Below are 24,655 nucleotides of genomic sequence, written 5' to 3' on the forward strand. Positions count from 1 at the left end.
GATTTAAAATTAAAGTTGTCTACATTTAAATCGCATTTGAGTATTGTCCAAAATATCAGTCTCACATGATTCATTCACCCGATTGCCTCTTTGTCTGTCAGTATGCCCCGGATCCCCAATGTCTCTGGGCCGACTCACTGGTAGTTCGTTGTGTCTCCACCTTATGGTGTGCCTCTGCCGTGAAGCTTCCTCCCTAGATCGGCTTCTCATATAATGCGGATGCCTCTTCAGCGTTCACTGAAGCTCTGCGGTTACTCGCCAGCTACCTTCAGTCGCCTGGACCAGAGAATGCTGTTTCCTGCCACGACTGTACTTCCAGGAGCTCTGCTGTGCCTCCGGGTGGTCCGGTGGTCCTTCAGGTATGCCTCCTGTTCCTCTTCTCTCCTTCCTTCACACCACACCAGGGTCTGTAGTTAGCAGTTGCGAGCCACCGCCTGAATGGGCCTGTCTTCCTTTCCATGGTTCTCTCCTGTACTGCTTCACTGGATACTGTGGTTGTCATCTTTAGATGTCCCAAGCACTTTAGTTTCAATGCAACAATTACTCTGCACATTAATCTTTGGACTTTGCTTAGTTTGCATTAACTCTTCCCTCTTTGTCTTCTTTGTCTCAGTACTTGAGGCTTTATGGGAGTTGAAGTCCATAGATGCAATGGGATTTCCTTTATGATGATGTTCAAAAACTTGACATAAAGATATGTCAGAAACAGAAGATGTTTTAAGTATGTTTTGAGTGTTTGAGGTATACACAGGGTTTTGTCTAGAGTGACAGAAAGGACAGGGTTTCTGATTTTTACAATAGGAGGGATCTGCGGGTGACAACAAGCCATCAAGAACTTGGGGATTATAGGGTCTTCGTCAGGGACAAAGGAGGAATACCCCATCTCATCCAATGGAATCGTCCCCTCTCCCCAGTAGTTGTCCCCTCCATTGTGATCCTTTATCATATAACCACCCCCAGGGTCAGGATCATGTAGCGGCTGCTGTCCCCTGGCCATATGGGAGGAGGTCACAGCCGGGGAATCGGTGATGAGTCCATCAGATTCATCACAACGTCTGTGAGTGAACTGCTAAGAGTACTTACGAAAAAGCATGTCCCATTCTAATGGTCAGAGTTGTGCCAAGAAGCGTTTGAAATCATACAACAGCATCTCGTTAACCGACTTTGGCACCACAAGACAGACAGAACTATACGGCTGATGCCAGCCCGGTGAGACATGGCACCATTCTGCCACAAGTAGACCCAGAGTCACCTAAAAAATGGCACATTGTTTCATACGCCAGTAGGAGTCTCTCCAAGATGGAACGGGCCTTTTAAAAGTGCAGAAGGACAAGGCTAGCAATAGTGTGGGCCGCTGAGGAATGCCAGATGGGGATTACGTTTGCAGGCCTACCGCTTTAGCGTTATACATCACCCAGGGAAGGAGCAGAATCCTGCAGACTTCCTATCCCGTCACCCCATCGCTGCATCATCGACAGATCTGACCAGATCGGACTAGTACATCGACTATGTGGTGCAAGAAGCAACCCCAAAGGGGTCGATATCTTACAAATGGTTCACGATACGGAAAACGATCAGGCAGTACAAATCATCCTCAGTTGCTTGGAGTCCGTGCAATCGAAACACGCTAAACAGGTGGGAGGAGAGCACCAGTCCTGAGGTGCAAAGAGACATTGGAAGCTTGCTGCTTTTAAGGGAGGAGCTAACCAAGTCGAAGGAAGGTCTACTACTAAAGGGGACCAAGATAGTTATTCCACAAACCCTGAGACAGAGGATGCTAGAGCTGGTGCATGAGGGACACCGGGCATAGTATCAACCAAATGACTCTAGAGGCAAAAGACCTGGTTCCCTCTTCTGGATGCTTAGGTAGAAGCACTACCCAACGATTGTCCCACCTGCACAGTCATTAACCACACACAAAGCCCGAACCACTGCAAATGATGGAGCTACTGGATAAGGCTTGGGGTGAAATTGACATTGGATTCTTTGGTCCCATTGAAGAAGGAGAATATGTGCTGTACGAATACTCCAGGTTTCCGCATACCTCACCATTGCAGCTCTCGATAGAATATTCCCGGTCTATGGTTTTCCACGAGTAGTCAAGTCGGACAGTGGCTCTCCTTTCACCAGTCAGGACTTCAGGAACTTTACTGAATACATGGGTTTTATACACAGAAAAATAATACCTCTCTGGCCTCAAGCAAATGGGACGGTACAGTGTTTCATGGGCAACGTCAAAAGAAATATCTGACTGGAGAACCTGTTGCTAACATTTTGTACCAAGTCCTCCGAGATTATCGAAATACTCCCCACTGCAGCACAATGGGAAATACCCCCTCAGAGGTCATGTTTGGTCGTAATATTAGAACGCGTTTGCCACACCTCACCCGACCAGAAGAAGCCTATGTCAAAGATCGAACCATGAGAGAACGGGATGCCAGAGCCAAGGAGGGAATGAAACGTCAAGCAGATGCCAAAAGACAGGCCCACGATTCGACCCTGCAAAAGGGGGACATTGTGGTAGTGCGACAGCCCCGTACTCACAAACACACTGCTGCTTTCCACAATGACCCGTTGATGATCATGAAAGTCAAAGGGCCTCTAATAGTGGCGACGGATAGACGGCGACAAGTAACCCAGAACTCCTCTTATTTCAAGAGGTTAACCTGGAAAGTGGTGAGAAGGTCAGAAGGTGAAGATACAGAGTCGGAGGAGTCCGGTGTCTCATATGAAGGAGATGGCGGAGAGTCCAGCAGCGACAATTGGGATCCACCTGCTGGCCCCAGCCTGGGGAGGGTCCAGTTGAGTCATCCTGGCCGACCCCAGAAATCCAGGAACAGATCACAAAGACTCATTGGGGAAATTGACCAAATGTTAATTGTTTGTTTTAAAAAGAGGGGAGGTTGTGATGTTGTGAAGCCCTAACCATCATCATGTGACAAAGGTGGGATGGCCGGAAGGCACGGGGAGTGGGGTGGGAGGGAAGGGAGGAGTTAGCTTGCGGAGAAACACTGAGGAATAAAGATGTGTTGAGCATCACCCTCCGAACTCACCGCCACAATAAGCAGGACTAGCGTTCTTTCACCATGACTTTCAAACTGATCATAAAGTGGACACCTTGCAAGTCTGAAGTACCAACTGCATGGCAGCCATTTTGTGGTTGGACGTTTCGTGACCATTAGACCTTGGGCCGCTTCACCCCCGGTGAACTTAACTTTCCTACAGTTGAGACCCTTCTTGGATTGGAAAGCTTCCTGGTCTGTGTTCTGGCCTCAGCACCCCTGTGTCCCATTGCACTCTGCGTGCAGGGCCGCGCGCTCTTTACTCAGTGGGCCGCTGTCCAGAACACCTCGAGACACGAACACAGAGCTGCGGTCGGTTCTCAGCCGCTAGTGGTTTCCTACAGTAAATCTGTAACTGGTGATTGTTAGCAGCTGTTCGTGGTTCTTTTGAAGGCCTGCGTTTTATTTTTCCCCAGGATGTTATTGGCGTAAGGGAGCATGTGTAACGAAAGCGGTAGGAACAGAAGGCTGTTTTGCGGTCATCTGAGTGTTTTAAGTGTATGACATTAACATACATTTCAACATGCTGCATTCCAATTGGGAAATTCTCGTCCAATCCTGTTTTTCTCTTTGCATTATGTGAAAGGTAGAACTGCAATGAAAAGTCTCAGAATGCACAGGAAAAATACAGGATTGGACAAGAATCGTCCCAATCAATGGGGACATGTTGGCAGGATTGGCTGAAGGCCCAGAGACCGCTTGTACCACAACTGTCTATGGGATGAAATTTGGGGAAGGAGTTCACAGCTGCCAGAAGTACCCATGCCTGACAAACTCAGACACGGTTTGACCTTTCAGCCAATGGAATATTGCAGCGAGAGAATTGGTCAAGATGGGAAGAGGGTTTCAGATGGAAACCCCAGAGCCAATAGAATTAAAAAGAGCAGGGAGGTAAGATTCTTGCCAATCAGGGATCAAGGGGAGGGGTTTATGAGTCGCAAGTATTTTGGAATGCGGTGAAACATCCCCTGGATCAGGAGGAGAAAGCATCTAGCTTCTGTACTGAGGCACTTATGGGTGCAGCTGTCAGGAGTGGCACTCTATTAAGAGTGGCACAGGACACCCAGAAAGGGTTTGGATGGTTGTGCCAAATAAAGTGGACATATAAGAACACACACAGCGGAAAGGAAAGAGAACGAAGAGTAAGCAAGAGTAGCAAGGGAAAAGATACAGAATGAATACCCTCTTGGGGTGTATGCAGATATAGGAAAAGAGTATTCCACGAACCTTGGAAATACTCTAGCCTTCTGCACAGTTTGCTATAACAGAGGCCCACGCTGATTGCTCATGACTTGGAACAGCAGCTCTGGGTGTCTGTAATGTAGAAACAGGACAAGGGAAGGGGCAGAGGTTGACTGATGGGAACCAACAGACAAGCTCTGTACAAAAGGGTCTACAAACAGTACAAGAGAAGATACTACAGACAAATCCAGTAAATGAGGTGATAGCAAACTAGCAGAAGGAAATGAAAGGAAAGTCGTGTAACAGGATAGGATAGCAGAGGACAGTAAGGAACAAGGTTGAGAGCTCAGAGGAGCAGGAAAGCAATGAGTAAGCGCACAGGGATAGGACTGTAAGGTAGAACGCCCAGAGGAAAAGGGCTTAGGGCAGCAGAGTAAAGCAGACTGCACGGCAAGGATCCCATAAGGGCCGGGCAGTAAGGAGTGAACCCTGAGGGACAGGGCCAATGAACGTAGAAGGTAGCAGAGGACTGTAGAGAGCTGCTAGGCGGAGAACCCAGCGGAAAAGGTAGGTAGTAGGCAGCGAAGCGGGATAAGCTGCAAAGTAGGAAGGCCCAGAGGACAAGGGCTGTAGGTTGCCAGAGAGAGGTAGGCTGCAGAGCAGGGAGCCCCAGAGGACAAGGGCTGAAGGCAGCCGGAGTGAGGCAGGCTGCAGGGCAGGGAGCCCAGAGGACAAGGGCTGAGGCAGGAAAGCAGCAGAGCGTGATCAGCTGCAATGTAGAGGGTACGCAGGGCAAGGGCGGAGGCTGGAAGGCAGCAGAGCGTGATTGGCTGCAATGTGGAGAGCCCGGCAGGGCAAGGGCGAAGGCTGGAAGGCAGCAGAGCGTGACCCGCTGCAATGTGGAGAGCCCGGCAGGGCAAGGGCGAAGGCTGGAAGGCAGCAGAGCGTGATCCGCTGTAATGTGGAGAGCCCGGCAGGGCAAGGGCGAAGGCTGGAAGGCAGCAGAGCGTGATCCGCTGCAATGTGGAGAGCCCGGCAGGGCAAGGGCGGAGACTGGAAGGCAGCAGAGCGTGATCGGCTGCAATGTGGAGAGCCCGGCAGGGCAAGGCTGGAAGGCAGCAGAGCGTGATCCGCTGTAATGTGGAGAGCCCGGCAGAGCAAGGGCGGAGACTGGAAGACAGCAGAGCGTGATCCGCTGTAATGTGGAGAGCCCGGCAGGGCAAGGGCGAAGGCTGGAAGGCAGCAGAGCGTGATCAGCTGCAGTGTGGAGAGCCCAGAGGAGCAGGGCTGTGAGGCAGGGAGCCTTGAAGGCTATGGCTGGAGGCAGCAGGGTGGAGCAAGCAACAAGGCAGGGTCCAAGCAGGAGTGAAGGTAAGCAGCATACAAGATCCGTAGAAAGAAGCAAAAGGTGGAGGAAGAACTCTCAGATGCAAGAGGCTGAGCCACTGCAGGCAGCAGCCTTTATACTGCCTAGCCCAGCACAGAGGCAGGCTAATTGGTTGCACCTGGCTAAACACACCTGCAGGCAATCGGCCACCTCCCTTTCTGTTCCTGGGCTGGTGGAAGCAGGGCAAGTCTCTAGGGCTTCTGGGGGGTGTAGTTCCATTGATAACCAATAGGAACAGCCAGGAATCAATGCTTGTAGCCAGGTGCATTATGGTATACGTAGTTTGTTGGAAATAATAATTAAGCAGCAAAGTCTCGCAAATGGGAAATAAAGTTTCCAAAGTAAATATAGATAGATCCAAGAGTCTGTTGTAAATAAATGATAAACATATAGTCAAAATTGAGCGTAAATGGATGTGCCCATGGTGCAGGCATGACAGTATGCCCCTCTCCAGGCCCCTCTCCAGGCCCCTCTCCAGGTTCCCTGAAGACCGACCTATAGGAAGAATGTCTGTCACACCGTACAAGAGTCTTACTCCAAAAAGGCAAAACATGAAGCACCAGAAACGGGTTGCAAGGTGAGAGTCTTGAATGGCTGTAGAGAGTATCAAGGCGGTAGCAACTGGGTGTGTGGGTGTCATGAGAGAGCCAGCGGGCTGGAACACACCTGAGACTGGTAGAGTAGAGTCTGGCAGTCTTAGTGCTATAGATACACCAGCAGAAACGACTGGAGCAGTAGTCTTAACAGGAAAACCCTTCGCTGACCCTGCAACAGTTAGCATGGCGGATGTAGGATCAGGAAGAGAAGGTGCTGAGGGATCAGGTTGTGTAGCAGAGGATTCTGCTTCAGCGAGCACAGCTGCGAAGGAAGTAGAAATCTGGGCATCGGGAGCATCAGAATTAGCAGTAGCTTCAGGAATCACAGTAGCTATAGCAACCTCAAGATTTGCAGCAGAGACTTGAGGAGTCTCAAATGTGGCAGGGAGTTTAGGAACCACAGCAGCAGGAAGATCATGGATTGCAGTTGGAAGTTCGGGTGCTGTAGCAGCTACAGATAGTTCAGGTGTTGCAACTACTGGTAGATCGGGTACCACAACCACTGGCGATTCAGGGGGTATCGAAGAAACTGAAGATGTTGATTGCTCAAGAGTGTTGTCTGATAGCACAGCCACACTTTGGCAAGCCCCGCTTGCCAACTCAGCATGCTCGGTGTGAACTGCGCCAGTCTCTTCAGCTGCCATTGTCATTTCAGAAGAGGTTGTAAGTGTGAGTACTGGACAATAGGCAAGGGTGAGGGTGGAACCATCCTTTGACTCAGAGGGATTTCCAATCAGAAGACCACCCTTTTCTTGTGGTGTAATGGCTTTGTGCGTGATTTGACCCACCGGAGGAGTTAATTCTTTTCTGTCAGTACAACAACCTGAGTTTCTGTGGCTGGAAGGTGAAAGAGCTGTGTCAGCCTTTAGAAGGGATACATATGCTATATTTAGGTCTTCCATCTGCTTGGTATAAGTCTGTATACTTTTCTGTATGGCAATTCCAGGCCTTATCATGTCGATCTCTAAAGATAAGATGTCAGGTGTTGGACATAGTGTCAGATGGTCTGGTGACTTGTGTCCCTTCATAAGATTCTTATGATGCAAATAAACAAAGTCATCATAGAGGTCTTCGGTCTTTCTTTTAAGGCGTAGGAGTTGTTCGTGTAGCAGGTAAGTATCATTAGTTTGATCTAAAGCTTCAGAAGCTGGTGTGGCAGAAAATTCGGTTGTAGCAATGGGAAGACTGACCTTAGGGTTATTGTGGTTAGTAGATACTGTGGAAGCATTAAGACAACCGATGGTTAGTATAGGTCTTTTGTACCTAGGACCAGATGCACAAACCTCAGGATAATGACTGCCTTGTCCTGTCAAATAAGGGTTTCCAGCATTCTGGGGAGCTTGACAAGCTGATCTTGCGCATATCACTCTGGCAACAGCGTATTCTGGTTTAGAGTCTCCCACAATGAGTGCTATATCCTTGGCTGTTGCGGTGTTAGAAGGCTTGTCAGAAGACGCAGGAGTGTCTTTCACTGTTTGGTTTAACAAGATCTGTAAGAATTCATTGGCCCTCATTCCGAGTTAGGACTACACCATGGAGTAAATAGCTCCATGGTTGGCAACCATGGAGCTATTTACTCCATGGAATACCGGCATGGTGAATGGAGTAATTTCCGGTCCATTCCAAGGTTGGATGGACCGGTAATTCCCCATTCACCATAGCCCTTCACCATCCCCATTTCTGCCCCCATAGGGCTCAATGGGAATGGGGAAGGAGGTAATTACGGCACCGTAAATTACGGTGCCGTAATTTACTCCAAGGTCACTTTGCGGGTCCCGTAATTTACTCCTGCTAAAAGCAGGAGGTAAAGAGGGACCCGCAAAGGGAACTCGGAATACGGAGGTAAGGGATTACCGCCATCGGTGCCCTTACAGGCGCCGGTAATCCCTTACCTCCAACCTCGGAATGACCCCCATTATCTTGCTGTAGCTCTGCAACAGATAAGGACTGCGGGTCATAGTCGCAGATGTCATAATAATTGTACATGGAAGAAGGGTCAGCTAGCCAGTGAGTATAGTACCGTGTTTGTAAATCTTTGTTTACTGAGGCGAGACTGTCCTTTAGACTAAGGTTCTTGTTTGCTGTCTTTAGGGAAACCATAGGTTTATGCAAAGGTTTCTTTACCCGAAAGGAAAGCATCTTTGTTCTGTGTGTGCCTTTCCGGCCTATGGAACAAGAAATTTTTGGCTCTTGCATTCTGTCAGGAGTGGCACTCTATTAAGAGTGGCACAGGACACCCAGAAAGGGTTTGGGTGGTTGTGCCAAATAAAGTGGACAGATAAGAACACACACAGCGGAAAGGAAAGAGAACGAAGAGTAAGCAAGAGTAGCAAGGGAAAAGATACAGAATTAATACCCTCTTGGGGTGTATGCAGATATAGGAAAAGAGTATTCCACAAACCTTGGAAATACTCTAGCCTTCTGCACAGTTTGCTATAACAGAGGCCCACGCTGATTGCTCATGACTTGGAACAGCAGCTCTGGGTGTCTGTAATGTAGAAACAGGACAAGGGAAGGGGCAGAGGTTGACTGATGGGAACCAACAGACAAGCTCTGTACAAAAGGGTCTACAAACAGTACAAGAGAAGATACTACAGACAAATCCAGTAAATGAGGTGATAGCAAACTAGCAGAAGGAAATGAAAGGAAAGTCGTGTAACAGGATAGGATAGCAGAGGACAGTAAGGAACAAGGTTGAGAGCTCAGAGGAGCAGGAAAGCAATGAGTAAGCCCACAGGGGTAGGACTGTAAGGTAGAACGCCTAGTGGAAAAGGGCTTAGGGCAGCAGAGTAAAGCAGACTGCACGGCAAGGATCCCGTAAGGGCCGGGCAGTAAGGAGTGAACCCTGAGGGACAGGGCCGATGAACGTAGAAGGTAGCAGAGGACTGTAGAGAGCTGCTAGGTGGAGAACCCAGCGGAAAAGGTAGGTAGTAGGCAGCGAAGCGGGATAAGCTGCAAAGTAGGAAGGCCCAGAGGACAAGGGCTGTAGGTTGCCAGAGAGAGGTAGGCTGCAGAGCAGGGAGCCCCAGAGGACAAGGGCTGAAGGCAGCCGGAGTGAGGCAGGCTGCAGGGCAGGGAGCCCAGAGGACAAGGGCTGAGGCAGGAAAGCAGCAGAGCGTGATCAGCTGCAATGTAGAGGGTACGCAGGGCAAGGGCAGAGCCTGGAAGGCAGCAGAGCGTGATCGGCTGCAATGTGGAGAGCCCGGCAGGGCAAGGGCGAAGGCTGGAAGGCAGCAGAGCGTGATCCGCTGCAATGTGGAGAGTCCGGCAGGGCAAGGGCGAAGGCTGGAAGGCAGCAGAGCGTGATCCGCTGCAATGTGGAGAGCCCGGCAGGGCAAGGGCGGAGACTGGAAGGCAGCAGAGCGTGATCGGCTGCAATGTGGAGAGCCCGGCAGGGCAAGGGCGAAGGCTGGAAGGCAGCAGAGCGTGATCCGCTGTAATGTGGAGAGCCCGGCAGGGCAAGGGCGGAGACTGGAAGACAGCAGAGCGTGATCCGCTGTAATGTGGAGAGCCCGGCAGGGCAAGGGCGAAGGCTGGAAGGCAGCAGAGCGTGATCAGCTGCAGTGTGGAGAGCCCAGAGGAGCAGGGCTGTGAGGCAGGGAGCCTGGAAGGCTATGGCTGGAGGCAGCAGGGTGGAGCAAGCAACAAGGCAGGGTCCAAGCAGGAGTGAAGGTAAGCAGCATACAAGATCCGTAGAAAGAAGCAAAAGGTGGAGGAAGAACTCTCAGATGCAAGAGGCTGAGCCACTGCAGGCAGCAGCCTTTATACTGCCTAGCCCAGCACAGAGGCAGGCTAATTGGTTGCACCTGGCTAAACACACCTGCAGGCAATCGGCCACCTCCCTTTCTGTTCCTGGGCTGGTGGAAGCAGGGCAAGTCTCTAGGGCTTCTGGGGGGTGTAGTTCCATTGATAACCAATAGGAACAGCCAGGAATCAATGCTTGTAGCCAGGTGCATTATGGTATACGTAGTTTGTTGGAAATAATAATTAAGCAGCAAAGTCTCGCAAATGGGAAATAAAGTTTCCAAAGTAAATATAGATAGATCCAAGAGTCTGTTGTAAATAAATGATAAACATATAGTCAAAATTGAGCGTAAATGGATGCGCCCATGGCGCAGGCATGACAGCAGCCCCCAATTCACAGTGGCTGGCCCTGAAACAATGGCCCAGAGCCAGAGAGTGGGGCTAAAAAGCCAGACGAAGCCTACAGACCCTCAACGTGCCAATGAGAAGCCTGGTGAAGCCTACAGACCCTCAACGTGCCAATGGGAAGACTGACGAAGCCTACAGACCTCCAGAGCGCCAATGAGAAGCCTGACGAAGCCTACAGACCCTCAGGCTGCCAATGAGAAGCCTGACAAAGACTGCAGGCCCTCAGAGTGCCAATGAGAAGCCTGACGAAGACTACAGAACCTCGGAGCGCCAATGAGAAGCCTAACAAAGCCTAGGGACCTCCAGAGTGCCAATGAGAAGCCTGACGAAGCATACAGACCCTCATAGCGCCAATGAGAAGCCTGACAAAGCCTACATGCCTCCACAGTGCCAATGAGAAGCCTGACAAAGCCCAGAGACCCCCAGAGTGCCGACAAAGCCTACAGACCCTCAGTGTGACAATGAGAAGCCTGACGAAGCCTACAGACCCTCAGAGCGCCAATGAGAAGCCTGACAAAGCCTACAGATCTCCAGAGCGCCAATGAGAAGCCTGACAAAGCCTTCAGACCATCAGAGCGCAAATGAGAAGCCCGACAAAGCCTACAGATCTCCAGAGCGCCAATGAGAAGCCTGACGAAGCCTACAGACCCTCAGAGCGCCAATGAGAAGCCTGACAAAGCCTACAGATCTCCAGAGCGCCAATGAGAAGCCTGACGAAGCCTTCAGACCATCAGAGCGCCAATGAGAAGCCTGACAAAGCCTACAGATCTCCAAAGCGCCAATGAGATGCCTGATGAAGCCTTCAGACCCTCAGAGTGCCAATGAGAAGCCTGACAAAGTGCCTAGAGCATGAGCATGGGACTGAGAAGTCTGAAAGATTCATAGAACCAGAGAGAGGTGTTTTGAAGTTTTTTAAAAGCTCTTAGAGGCTAAGAGTGGTACTGAAAATTCCAAAAGATGTATAGAGTCTGCAAGGGGCATTGAGAGGTTTCAAAAGACTCTAGGGTCCGAGGGAGTCTCCATGAAAACTGTAAAAATGAGAAGGACGGAAGACTATGAAAGACTTGGAAAAAAACAACGAGAGGCGGGCAACCGTGAGAGAGGAGTAAAGTGGTTGGAGTTCAGACTCGGAGGGACGAAGTAATCCCGACGCCGGGGGGGGGGGGGTGAAACCTAAGCACTTGCAAGAAAAGGGGTCTTAGAAAACAATAAGGAGCAACACTTTGGGACAAATTAACTCTGTCCTCTAGCACTTTGGCACACCTTGAAAACAGTAGTACAACCCCAAAACCAGACCTGTGTTTAAAGAACTGCTGAAATCACTTGTTTCAATCACTTTATTAGTGATTTTCCACAAGGAACGTCTCAATATGTGTATTGTACATACATTGTCATCGATACCTTTCCGCATTGTAAACACAGCTTATTACTCTGTCTCGTTTAATTTGTTATCACCATCATAGTACAGGTGTGTGCTAATTTTAGCCATTTAGTTTTTATTGCAGGCTCATGAATGCATTGCAGAATTTGATAGCACCACAGGTGAATTTGACAGTAGCCTTTGCCTCGGGCCTCAGAACTTGCCAAGTGTCCTTTCAGCCCTTAACCTGTTCCAGACCTGGAATGTACATGCCCTGTAGGTGTCCTGTCTGGCTTCCTTCATGTTAGATTCACATGGGTCCTCTGCGCATGTTTTAAATGGGACAGTTTGATGTGTTCTTTTTGACTGGTGCAACTCCTATGCAGCACTTGGCCTACCCAGACGGTCTCAGAGCACCTTACAAAGTTCAAAGGGAGGCAGTGAGAAAGAAGTGTTCTGAACAGGAGAGGAAGATTAGGATAGAGAAAGGATAGCAGGGGAGCTGGTCTGGTTGGATCCGGTGTGGGGACAGTTTGGATGTTTTTGCGGAAGGTGATGATGACATTTGTGCTACTGGGGGAGGATGGGAGGCCATTCCTACCGGACCTTCCGGAATAGACTTAAATCTTGGCTTTTCACCCATCAATAGTTCACTAGTCTAGTACCAGATTAGACATCACTCTTCCCCAGTTAACTGTAATTAATGTAGAACATTATTTACACTCTGATACAATTGTATATGTATCATAACACTGTAAATTATCAGCCTATGTACCCATATTCAAATTAATTTTCTTGTAACCTCTTGCTCTGCAACTATGTACATACTCTTACAATTGTATATGTAAATATGTTAACACTGTAATTGCTATTGTATATACCTGTGTCAATTTAATGTTACTGTAACTACCTGTTCTGCAATAATAACTTGTATAATGTGTGCCCAGATACCCTTGGCTTAGGAGCGCGATATAAATAAATAAATAAATAAATAAATAAATAAATTACAATTCCAGGCTCTGAGTGCCCATTGTATGAAGGCTTGCTTTTGTGGACAATTTAGATTGCAGAATGGAATGTGCAGGAGGTTTTGGATGGCTTGTTTGAGGTTTGTGTGGGTGATAGGTTTTAGTTTTTTAGTTTGTTTTGAAGGTAGGCTGGGGTTTTGTGGTGGATGGCTTGCGTACGGTGTAGAACCCTTTGAAGGCAAATCTCTGGGCTACGGGGAGCCAGTGGAGCTGGGAGAGGGCTGCAGTGATCAGTGATCGTTTGCGTAGATCTTGAATGGGTCTTTCTGCTGCGTTCTGTATGGGTTGTAGTTGGCTACGGTGGCATTGTGGAGTCCAGTGAGGAATGCGTTTCCATAGCTCAGTGAGGAGAGAGCTAGAGTGAGGAGAGAGCTAGAGTGAGGAGAGAGCTAGAGTGAGGAGAGAGCTAGTGCTGGAAATGGGGCATGGAAATTGTCAATCGGAGAGATGTGTCTTATCTTGTGAAGTAGATGTAGCTGTAGGTTGCCTGTTTTGGAGATGTGATACCACTACGTGATATCAATTAATCGATCAATCAATCAACAACTTTATTTCGGCCATAGGGCCATGCATGTACTTGGCCATTGGGCTAAGTACATACAAACTCATACAATTAAATAATTAAATGCATCTTTCCATGTGCTAGTTTAACAATTACAAAGTCAGACCCCTCGGTCCTGCTAGTGGCCAACAAGTATGTGTCTCAATTGGGTTCTCCTCAAAACTGCTGTGAACCCCATATCCCTTGGCCAACTGGGCCTGCCCCCTGACCTTTTTCCCATTGGCACTATGTTGGCAACAGATACGGCAGAATGCTGGGGCCTATTATCAAGAACATCATCATTATTATACTGGGTAAAGGCGCTCATTTCAATCATGCTGATTGGTCCTAGGTGATTCTTGTGTTGGTGCCTAGAATGTCATCGGCCACTCTGTGGTCCTAAAGTTTATCTGCAAAAAGTCGTAAGGTTTCCCGATGATTTGGGGCCAGTTTGGGTACCTTGTGGAGAAATACTGTGTCCCCAATATAATCCCCTCTACGCTTGTTTATCATACTGTGCCCAGGGTGTAGTCTGCGTCCCTTGAGACGAGCACCGTTCAGCGCAGGATTTTGTGCTGCATTGCCAGTCCTACCAGCTGGTTTCTCAGCCATTGAATCGTTACTGGGCGCACGGTCAGGGTGTGGGCTTCTCCTGAAATGTGTGTGTGGCTGTGAAGCAGTTTTTCCCCAGCGACTGTGCTCGCACCTTAAGGAGGATCCTGCTACCAATTGCCGCTTGACAGTTAGTTTCTTACGCTTCAATGTCTCTTGGTCTTGCATAATGATATTGTGACGGTATATTGGAAAGAAGAACAATTATTTGCTGGACCCCGACAGTCGTTGCTACAGATGCAGACAGTCTTCTTCTCACCTAATTAAGAGATATGTGTGTGTTGTTTGTGGTGCGTACATTGATCCCTGGGTGAACTCCGGTTTGTGTGTGGTCAGGTGACGAGGTATTCCATTTTGGATGGGTTGAGTTTTAGTTAGTGGGTGGCCATCCAGATGGTGATGGCAAAGACAGTTTCTGCGAATGTGCAGTTCCAAGGGGAAGGAGAATTGGAAATGTATTTGGGTGTCCTTGCATTTTGGTGAAAGTGGATGTTGTGGAGTCTACTGGAGGGATTCTACATATAGACCGAACAGGAGGGGAGACAGGGAGGGAGGATCATTGTGGTAGTATGCATTTGACTGGAGTGGAGTTTGATTGGTAGGGGCCCGTGGAGACGAAGCATATCCTGTCAATGATGGAGGAAAACCACTGGAGAACAGTGTCTGAGAGTTTCATCCTGTGGGTCTGGATGTTTAGGAGGATAGTGTGGTCGGTGGGTTTGAAAGCAGCAGCAAGGTCGAGGAGAACTAGCGCGAGGTCAGTCCTTTGTACGTGATGTTGTGGAGATCTTCCAGAGGATTCGAAGTGTTGCAGTATCTGTGCTGCGGCCAAGATGGAAACCTGATTGGAAGGAGTTGAGGAGTTTGGTGGTAGTGATAGGGTGTTGGAATCAGCTAGTGACAAAGCATTCCAAGATTCTGTTGGAGGTATGGTAGGATTGTGGTCGGACAGTAGTTTTCAGGGAGAGTGGGGGACGAGGGATGGGTTCTCGAGGAGCGGGAAGATTGGTCCTGTTTTGAGTGCAAAAGGGATTGTGCCGTGTGAGAGACAGGAGTTGTTGATGTTGACCCAGTGCGGATCCTGGGTGGTGATGGACTTAGATGCGTCTTGGGCCACATCTACTTCCCGGAAGTGTTCCGGTTTTGTTTTGGGTGCAAGGGTGAGGAGAGTGTCTTGGTCGATGGGGTGGAATTTGTCCTGTGTGTTGAAGGGTTTCAGATTTAGGGGATGAAACAGATACTGTGGATGGAGGAGAGCACGTTTCTGATATTGTGTATTTAGGAGTTTAAGGAGTCCACGAGGGAGTTGCGTACTTGGGTGGATGGGGGCATGCAGTGGTGAATGGTGGTGGCTTTGTTACTTTGAGGAGAACATACAGCACTGCCCCCTCCCCTTTCCCCTGGCACTTTTCCCTTTCCCCTCCCCTGCACTTGCGCAATCTCAATGTCACTTGGCCTAGTAAGATCGTTGTCTCTGTCCTCGCTCTGTTGCCTCTCCCTTGCCTCGTCGCACCATGAAACACTTGGGTATAGGCGCGTTACAAATGCCATATATTATCATACAGACGTCACTGAATATGAAAGCTTATGACGACATTCACTTTGCTCCTGCAATGAATGTGCAGACTGCTCTATCTCATCTGATGTGTTTTCCCATGCTAGGGATTTACGAGACTTTACAAAATGGAGGACAACGTAAAGGAGACATGTTTACAACAAGATCAAAACAAGCCTTGGCAAACACAATAGCTTTAGGCTGTTCTCTGTCAAGCACAGCTTCAAATGCCCAAATAAGCCCAGAACCATGATTAAAGGACAGTAACAAACTTCATTACAAGTGATAATAACTATTGACGTACTTAACACAACACAGCAACAAACGTCCAACGGAAAAAGTCATGCAAACTGGCCACTGTCATGTCAAGCATCGGACATCGGAGACTCTCTACGAATTTACCTCTGAGGTTACCAAAAACAACCAAGGTGCACACTGACTGTTCCCTTCCCATCACACCACAATGCTACAATGCTAGAAGCATACATAAGTTTGTAAATAAGGACAGATCAGGAGGAGGACGAATGTGTATTCATTCCCTTCAGGCAGCTTCTAAAGACCCATCGTTTTGGTTCTCTCATTGTTTCTTAGGCTGTGGCTCGTATTCTGTAAAACTGCTCCCTTGCTCAGCGGCTTGATGCCTTTGGGCCATAGTTTGCGCTTTATAAATCCCAAATAAATAAATAAATAAATACATGCTTACCATCTATCACCATCCATACCAATGGTTTTTTGGTTTGTTTTCAGCAACACTCAAAAGCTAAGAACCTAATGTGATTCGTGGCTCAATTCATGTATTGGTAAATCTGGCAGAAGTTAAACAATTCAGGATAAACAACAATCTGTTTTATTTTTGAAAACTAGTTGAATCTTCTTGAAATATTATTACAGATCAACTTTCCTCCGATGAGCAGAATACGCGTGTTCTCTGTGCAACTCCTTAGAATGATAAGGGGAATGTGGCTGACATGCTGCTGGCGTTACTCTGCTGAGGAAGTGCAGGCATCACTAAATATGGTCTCTGTGCCCGGGCTTTCTTCTGCTGAGCTGATAACCAAATGCTTACTGCCAGGGTGGATCTGTATGCCAAGACTGAAATCTTAAATTGCAATATAAAACAAACACTCAGCTTTATTTCATGGGAACAAAATGAGTAAGCAATACATTTTAATAGTCGGAGGTAGGGTGAGTTGCAGAACGCCATACAGAATGAGGACTGAAGAGGGTCGTGTTAGGCGATGTGCACATTGTGATCTGCAGAGCAGCGTGTTACGGAATGCACAGCATGTGATCTGCAGAGCTTTGTGTTAGTGAATGCACCTAACCTGATCTGCAGTGCTGCTTGATAGGGAATGTGCATATTGTGATCTGCAGAGCAGCGTGTTGGGTAATGTGATCTGCAGAGCAGCGTGTTACGGAATGTGCATATTGTGATCTGCAGAGCAGCGTGTTACGGAATGCACAGAATGGGATCTGCAGAGCTGCGTGTTAGGGAATGCACAGAATGTGATCTGCAGAGCTGCGTGATAGGGAATGTGCATATTGTGATCTGCAGAGCAGCGTGTTACGGAATGCACAGAATGGGATCTGCAGAGCTTTGTGTTAGTGAATGCACCTAACCTGATCTGCAGTGCTCCGTAATAGGGAATGTGGATATTGTGATTTGCAGAGCTGCGTGTTAGGGAATGTGCATAATGTGATCTGCAGTGCTGCGTGATAGGGAATGTGCATATTGTGATTTGTAGGGCTGCGTGTGCGGAATGCACAGAATGATATCTGCAGAGCTGCGTGTTAGGGAATGCGCAGAATGGGATCTGCAGAGCTGCGTGTTAGGGAATGTGCATAATGTGATCTGCAGTGCTGCTTGATAGGGAATGTGCATATTGTGATCTGCAGAGCTGCGTGTTAGGGAATGTGCATAATGTGATCTGCAGTGCTGCTTGATAGGGAATGTGCATATTGTGATTTGCAGAGCTGCGTGTTAGGGAATGCGCAGAATGGGATCTGCAGAGCTGCGTGTTAGGGAATGTGCATAATGTGATCTGCAGTGCTGCTTGATAGGGAATGTGCATATTGTGATTTGCAGAGCTGCGTGTTAGGGAATGCGCAGAATGGGATCTGCAGAGCTGCGTGTTAGGGAATGTGCATAATGTGATCTGCAGTGCTGCGTTATAGGGAATGTGCATATTGTGATTTGCAGAGCTGCGTGTTAGGGAATGCACAGAATGTGATCTGCAGGACTGAGCGTTAGCGAATGCATAAAATGTGGCCTGCAGAGCTGCATATTAGGTAATGCATAGAATGCAATCTGCAGAGCTGCATGTTGGTGAATGCGCAAAATTAGATCTTGTACAGATGTATGCAAAGGCTGCACAGAGTGTTCATTGCTAAGTTAGGGCTGCATCAAATGTGACCCTGTCCGGATGTATGCTAAGCTGCTCAGCATGTGATGTACAGTGCTGTGCTAGGGCTCAGCATGTGATGTACAGTGCTGTGCTAGGGCTCAATAAAGTATGCTCCCTCCTAGATGTATGCTAAGATGCTCAGCATGTGATGTGCAGTGCTGTGCTAGGGCTCAATAGAGTATGCTCCCTCCTAGATGTATGCTAAACTGCTCAGCATGTGATGTGCAGTGCTGTGCTAGGGCTCAATAGAGTATGCTCCCTCCTAGATGTATGCTAAACTGCTCAGCATGTGATGTAGAGTGCTGTGCTAGGGCTCAATAGAGTATGCTCCCTCCTAGATGTATGCTAAGCTGCTCAGCATGTGATGTACAGTGCTGTGCTAGGGCTCAATAAAGTATGCTCCCTCCTAGATGTATGCTAAGCTGCTCAGCATGTGATGTACAGTGCTGTGGTAGGGCTCAATAAAGTATGCTCCCTCCTAGATGTATGCTAAGCTGCTCAGCATGTGATGTACAGCGCTGTGCTAGGGCTCAATAAAGTATGCTCCCTCCTAGATGTATGCTAAGCTGCTCAGCATGTGATGTACAGCGCTGTGCTAGGGCTCAATAAAGTATGCTCCCTCCTAGATGTATGCTAAGCTGCTCAGCATGTGATGTACAGCGCTGTGCTAGGGCTCAATAAAGTATGCTCCCTCCTAGATGTATGCTAAGCTGCTCAGCATGTGATGTACAGCGCTGTGCTAGGGCTCAATAAAGTATGCTCCCTCCTAGATGTATGCTAAGCTGCTCAGCATGTGATGTACAGCGCTGTGCTAGGGCTCAATAGAGTATGCTCCCTCCTAGATGTATGCTAAGCTGCTCAGCATGTGATGTACAGCGCTGTGCTAGGGCTCAATAGAGTATGCTCCCTCCTAGATGTATGCTAAGATGCTCAGCATGTGATGTACAGCGCTGTGCTAGGGCTCAATAGAGTATGCTCCCTCCTAGATGTATGCTAAACTGCTCAGCATGTGATGTACAGTGCTGTGCTAGGGCTCAATAGAGTATGCTCCCTCCTAGATGTATGCTAAACTGCTCAGCATGTGATGTACAGTGCTGTGCTAGGGCTCAATAGAGTATGCTCCCTCCTAGATGTATGCTAAACTGCTCAGCATGTGATGTACAGTGCTGTGCTAGGGCTCAATAGAGTATGCTCCCTTCTAGATGTATGCTAAACTGCTCAGCATGTGATGTACAGTGCTGTGCTAGGGCTCAATAGAGTATGCTCCCTCCTAGTTGTATGCTAAGCTGCTCAGCATGTGATGTACAGCGCTGTGCTAGGGCTCAATAAAGTATGCTCCCTCCTAGATGTATGCTAAGCTGCTCAGCATGTGATGTACAGCGCTGTGGTCGGGCTCAATAAAGTATGCTCCCTCCTAGATGTATGCTAAGCTGCTCAGCATGTGATGTACAGCGCTGTGCTAGGGCTCAATAAAGTATGCTCCCTCCTAGATGTATGCTAAGCTGCTCAGCATGTGATGTACAGCGCTGTGCTAGGGCTCAATAAAGTATGCTCCCTCCTAGATGTATGCTAAGCTGCTCAGCATGTGATGTACAGCGCTGTGCTAGGGCTCAATAAAGTATGCTCCCTCCTAGATGTATGCTAAGCTGCTCAGCATGTGATGTACAGCGCTGTGCTAGGGCTCAATAAAGTATGCTCTCTGCTAGATGTATGCTAAGCTGCTCAGCATGTGATGTACAGTGCTGTGCTAGGGCTCAGCATGTGATGTACATGCTCCCTCCTAGATGTGTGTTAAGGCTACGCTGATTGTCAAGCGCATTGCTGTGATACGTCTGCATAAAGTATGGGGCTGCCCAGATGTATGCAATGGTGGCAAAGAATATGAAGTCCTTTGCTGCTTAAGAGCAGCATAAAGTGTGTTCCTGCACAGATGCATGTAATTATAGAGCTCAGTTATACATTTCCAGATGGTGCCACCGTGTAGCATGTCAGAGATGCCCGGCATGCACGCCCAGCAGCTGTCTGTCAAGGATGCATAGAATATAACAAGCAGAGCTGGCCTCGCGAAGGTGTGAGCTTAATGCAATGGCCAACTCCCATGAGGAGTTGGGTGCCATTATCTTCATGGTGATGCAGGGTGAAATGGATATGATGTGGGCTATTGACTTCCTCAAATTGAGCCCTACTATTTATCAAATATATCACTCCTTTCATTTTTCTCAGCCATTAATGCTCATGGAGAAGGTTGTAGAACTGAGGCGCGTGGAGCGCGAGTACGCCCATCATATGGCCTGGTGTAGCGTGGTGAAGCGATTCATCTTGCAGACTGTGAAGAGTTGTCATACAGAGGAGATCCATGTCTTTGAGATTCTAAATCACAAAATCTATTAAAATATGTCAAACACCATTATTTGTCCTCATCGTTATGTTATTCCCTTAAAATATGTGGAAACTTGATTTTTTGATACTGACATCCAATGGTTTCTAGCTAAATCATGACATTGGGCCTCATTACAAGTCAGGTGGTAAGGGGTTAACGGTGCCGGTAAAGGTGTCGGCGCCATCAACCCCGTACCGCCTGATTACGAGGTCCCCTCGCGGGACCCGCCCTGCACGTCTGGTTTCACCAGACGTTTCACCAGACGTGCAGAGCGGGTCCCGCGAAGGGAAGAGGGAGCCAACAACGACCCGCTCGTAATCGGCCCGTTGTTTGCTCCCTCTCCCATTCCCATTCAGCCCTATGGGGGCTGAAATGGGAATGGGGAAGGCCCGGGTCCGGGTTCCCAGAGGGAGGAATTACCGGGCCTTCTGAACTCGGAATGGCCCAGTAATTCCTCATTCTGGGAAAACCCGGACCCGATTTTGGCAGCAGCCATGCCGCCAATAGCGGCATGGCTACCGCCAAAATCGTAAAGGCCCCTTGTTTTGTATCATGAGTCAGCATGGGGGGGGGTCTGTCCTTACATTAGGAGAGCCTTAAACTTCATTAATGTTCCGCACATAGCCAGTGTGTGTTCACCTTTTTGCCCCTCTCAAAATATATCGAATGATGAACAAGTGACCTTTAACGACATGCATCTCTACCCAGCAATATACAGGCTTTTCTGGGGAGCCAGTCCTGTTCCTTGAAGACTGGAGATATGCTGTGGAATTTCTTCACGCCCATGAGGTGGCAAGCTTTCGTTTGGAGGATGGTTTTCAAGGGTGGTTGGGCATGCCAGTAAGAATGCCATTGCCAGTGTGTATAAGACGGAAGGCTGGGACTTGTGCACTAGTCAACAAGACAGAGGCTGGGAGGAAAGTCCTGATGTTGCGGACGAGTGGGATCTTTTTCTGAACACAGGCATTTTCCATCACTGCTCTGCGACTCTGGTTTTGGTGCCTGTCTGTTTTCGCTTATGGCCCTCTCTTCTTAGTTTGCGAAAATAACTCAAAACCCTATATTTTAGAGAATTATTTGAATAGGTCCCTCTGATATTTTTATTTTGGTTGGTACCGAGAGTGGCGAGGTTTTCCATAAGATTTACGTAGATATATTGGAGGGTATGGGTGATAGGATGGAGCCTTGGGTAGTGCCAGAGTTGATTAGATGCGGTTGGGTCCATCAGAAGCCCATCTGGACAAGGTGATGTTTATTGCTTAGGTTCAATGTGTACCATAGCTGGACGGCTTCCTCTATCAGCTATGTTTTCGATTAGATTTCCTTTAAAAGAGAATTGTGATTGACTGTATCGAAGGCAACAGAGAGAGGTCTAGTAAGGAAAGTAGGCAGTGGTCTTCCTTCCCCATGATGTGGACTACAACATTGGTGACCTGGTCGGGGGGGGGGTCATCTCGGAGAGGGCTCATCTCGTGTGTGTGTTGCTAGAGCCAGGCAGCATGGCTGGTCCTAGATTTCAATGCTTCCCTCCACACACATGCAGGCAGTGCCGGCTCCATGTCCACTCTGGGTGAAGACCAAACAGAAACCAAGGAAAGAGCCCAATTGAGTGGTCGCAGAATTGGTAGAGTTTTTCCGGAAGTGATTCCAAAAAGTTCAGTATCAGCATCAAAGGCAACAGAGTCAACATTTGAACTCTTATTAAGTTTATCTATACAATGCATTCTTTTTTGGCAATCTAAGGCAATCCCTTAAAATGCTGCCATCTCTCATGAAAGCATTGGCCCTCATTACGAGTTTGGCTGCCATACTCCATTACTCTTCCCACCACTTCTAACTGGGCTAAATCCGCCATATTAAAAGGGATAGAACTGTGATATAAAGTCCTATTTTTACAATCTATCGGACTACATGAGGATTTTGAAGGAATTACTGCATGCTGTAATTCCCCCATCCATTTATTTTTTAGAGGCACACGTTGAATATTGTCAGTTTTCAACTGTTTAAATCCTGCTACCAATAACATGTTACGTCTCTTCCATCATATTAGTGTTTTCCCCGCACTGGCTACCCCACTGATGATAAAAGGTAGGCCCATTTTGCCGGCAATGCACGCTTTTCTTCTTTCTGCAGCGGGAACCTTTGCTCATAACATTTATAATGAATACGTCAAACTGATAAGTGGATATAGCATGGCGCAGAAGCCCAAAAGTAGACATATTGGGTCTTCGGATTGACGGCATTGACGAAATCTCTGATCTTTATTTGTTTATTTATATAGCGCACCTAACCCAGAGATATCTGGGCGCAACAGATTTATGGACAAATTTCTTTCAGTAGAGGGTGAATGTAGAAGAAATCAAAGTAGCCTTGCGGGATTTTTAAGGGCACTCCCTACGTCTTGTTTTCGGGGGATTTGTTGTTATCAGGAACGTTCATTAATTTCACTGTTAACATGTGTTTTCGAATGTGAGATGTTCATATGTGACCTAACCTACATTTCTAACAAGTATTTGCTGGCAATAGTGGGTACCAATAGAGGCGCAATGTCAGAGATGATCGTTACTCTGGAAAGTGAATTTAAGCTCCATTTTTGGTTTACCCGCCACATATGAGCCAAAACTATTGCACTGGAGTACAAAGACGAGGGAGTTGATGTGTGAGGAGCGACACAGCGCTTGCAGGTGGTGTTTGGCTATTTGCCCACCCATTGACTGCTCATGAGGATGATAGTCCCCTTGGGCCCTCCCACCTACTACCCCCCCCCCCACTGAAAACACTTCCTTCCGGGATCTCTTTGGGCAAGCTCTGTCAGGTAGTCACATCAAGCTTAGTGCTGAAAAGAGTCTGCCATTTTTATTTCTAATCTAATGCTTGTTAAATCTTCTCTCTTAGAATCATTTATTTTCGAAGGCTTCCTCCAATGCAGATGCGGATTTCCCTCAGGTGTTTTGCAAGTTATTTTGAAGACTAGTTTTCCGTGATGGCATATGGTTTCAGACGGGGCGCAAACATGCATGTTAAGCCAATAAGGCAAAGAGGGGTGGCAGCGGTGCTTATTGACATCGCTTTGTGGTGGTGATGTAGTGCAATGAGCTGTGTATGGGACCGGTCTGCCACATATGGGCTAAAACTCCTACTATCCCTGGGGGATAATGGGAGTTGTAGTCCAAAACATCTGGAGAACCAAAAGTTGCCGGCCTCCGGTGTAGGGCGACCCAATCTGTTTTGAATTATTTTCCTTCGGGGGCCCTTTTGAACAATGGGTGCAAGATCAGGAACTGAGATCTTCAGTTGCCTGTCTTTCTGTAGATTGAACTCAAACAATTTTGAAAACATTTTACAAGGGGCATCATTTCAAACGATTCAGCAGGTTTTCTTGAAGGGTGTATTTTACTTCCCACTGCACAGAACATGTTTAGAGCCAATGGCATCCCCTCAGGTGATAGCTACAAAAAAAGCGACACACATATTTAATGGTAAACATGTTTCAAGTTTAACTGAGAAAGACTTGGCTATGAAGGTGTTCCAAGCGGACATCTCTCCCACCTTTAGCTGTTGGATGCTGCAGCCATTGTATTCAGCAATCTAGCAATGTTGCTCTACTTTAATAGCTCAATTCTGAAATGGCCTCCACACGTGGGAAGTAGAGGTGTGTTTAAAAAAGATAGTTTCATCACCTGGATGGTTGTGAATTGAACCTGTTTCCCCCACCCAAAACTTTGATGTATTTCCCCCATAGCTAATTAGTCAAAGTCCACTTATTAGCGGGGCTAATGTTCAGTACATCGCCATAATTGATTAGCGCACGGCCAACTGTGTTTGTATATAGCACATGCCATAATTGAATAGTGCACGGCCATCTGTGTTTGTATATAGCACATGCCATAATTGAATAGTGCACGGCCATCTGTGTTTGTATCTAGCCCATGCCATAATTGAATAGCGCACGGCCATCTGTGTTTGTATCTAGCCCATGCCATAATTGATTAGCGCACGGCCATCTGTGTTTGTATATAGCACATGCCATAATTGAATAGCGCACGGCCATCTGTGTTTGTATCTAGCCCATGCCATAATTGAATAGCGCACGGCCATCTGTGTTTGTATCTAGCCCATGCCATAATTGATTAGCGCACGGCCATCTGTGTTTGTATCTAGCCCATGCCATAATTGATTAGCGCACGGCCATCTGTGTTTTTATCTAGCCCATGCCATAATTGATTAGCGCACGGCCATCTGTGTTTGTATCTAGCCCATGCCATAATTGATTAGCGCACGGCCATCTGTGTTTGTATATAGCCCAAACCATAATTGATTAGCGCACGGCCATCTGTGTTTGTATCTAGCCCATGCTATAATTGAATAGCGCACGGCCATCTGTGTTTTTATCTA

Source organism: Ambystoma mexicanum, chromosome 14 (assembly GCF_040938575.1).
Source record: "Ambystoma mexicanum isolate Mex_15411 chromosome 14, UKY_AmexF1_1, whole genome shotgun sequence".
Lineage (NCBI taxonomy): Eukaryota > Metazoa > Chordata > Amphibia > Caudata > Ambystomatidae > Ambystoma > Ambystoma mexicanum.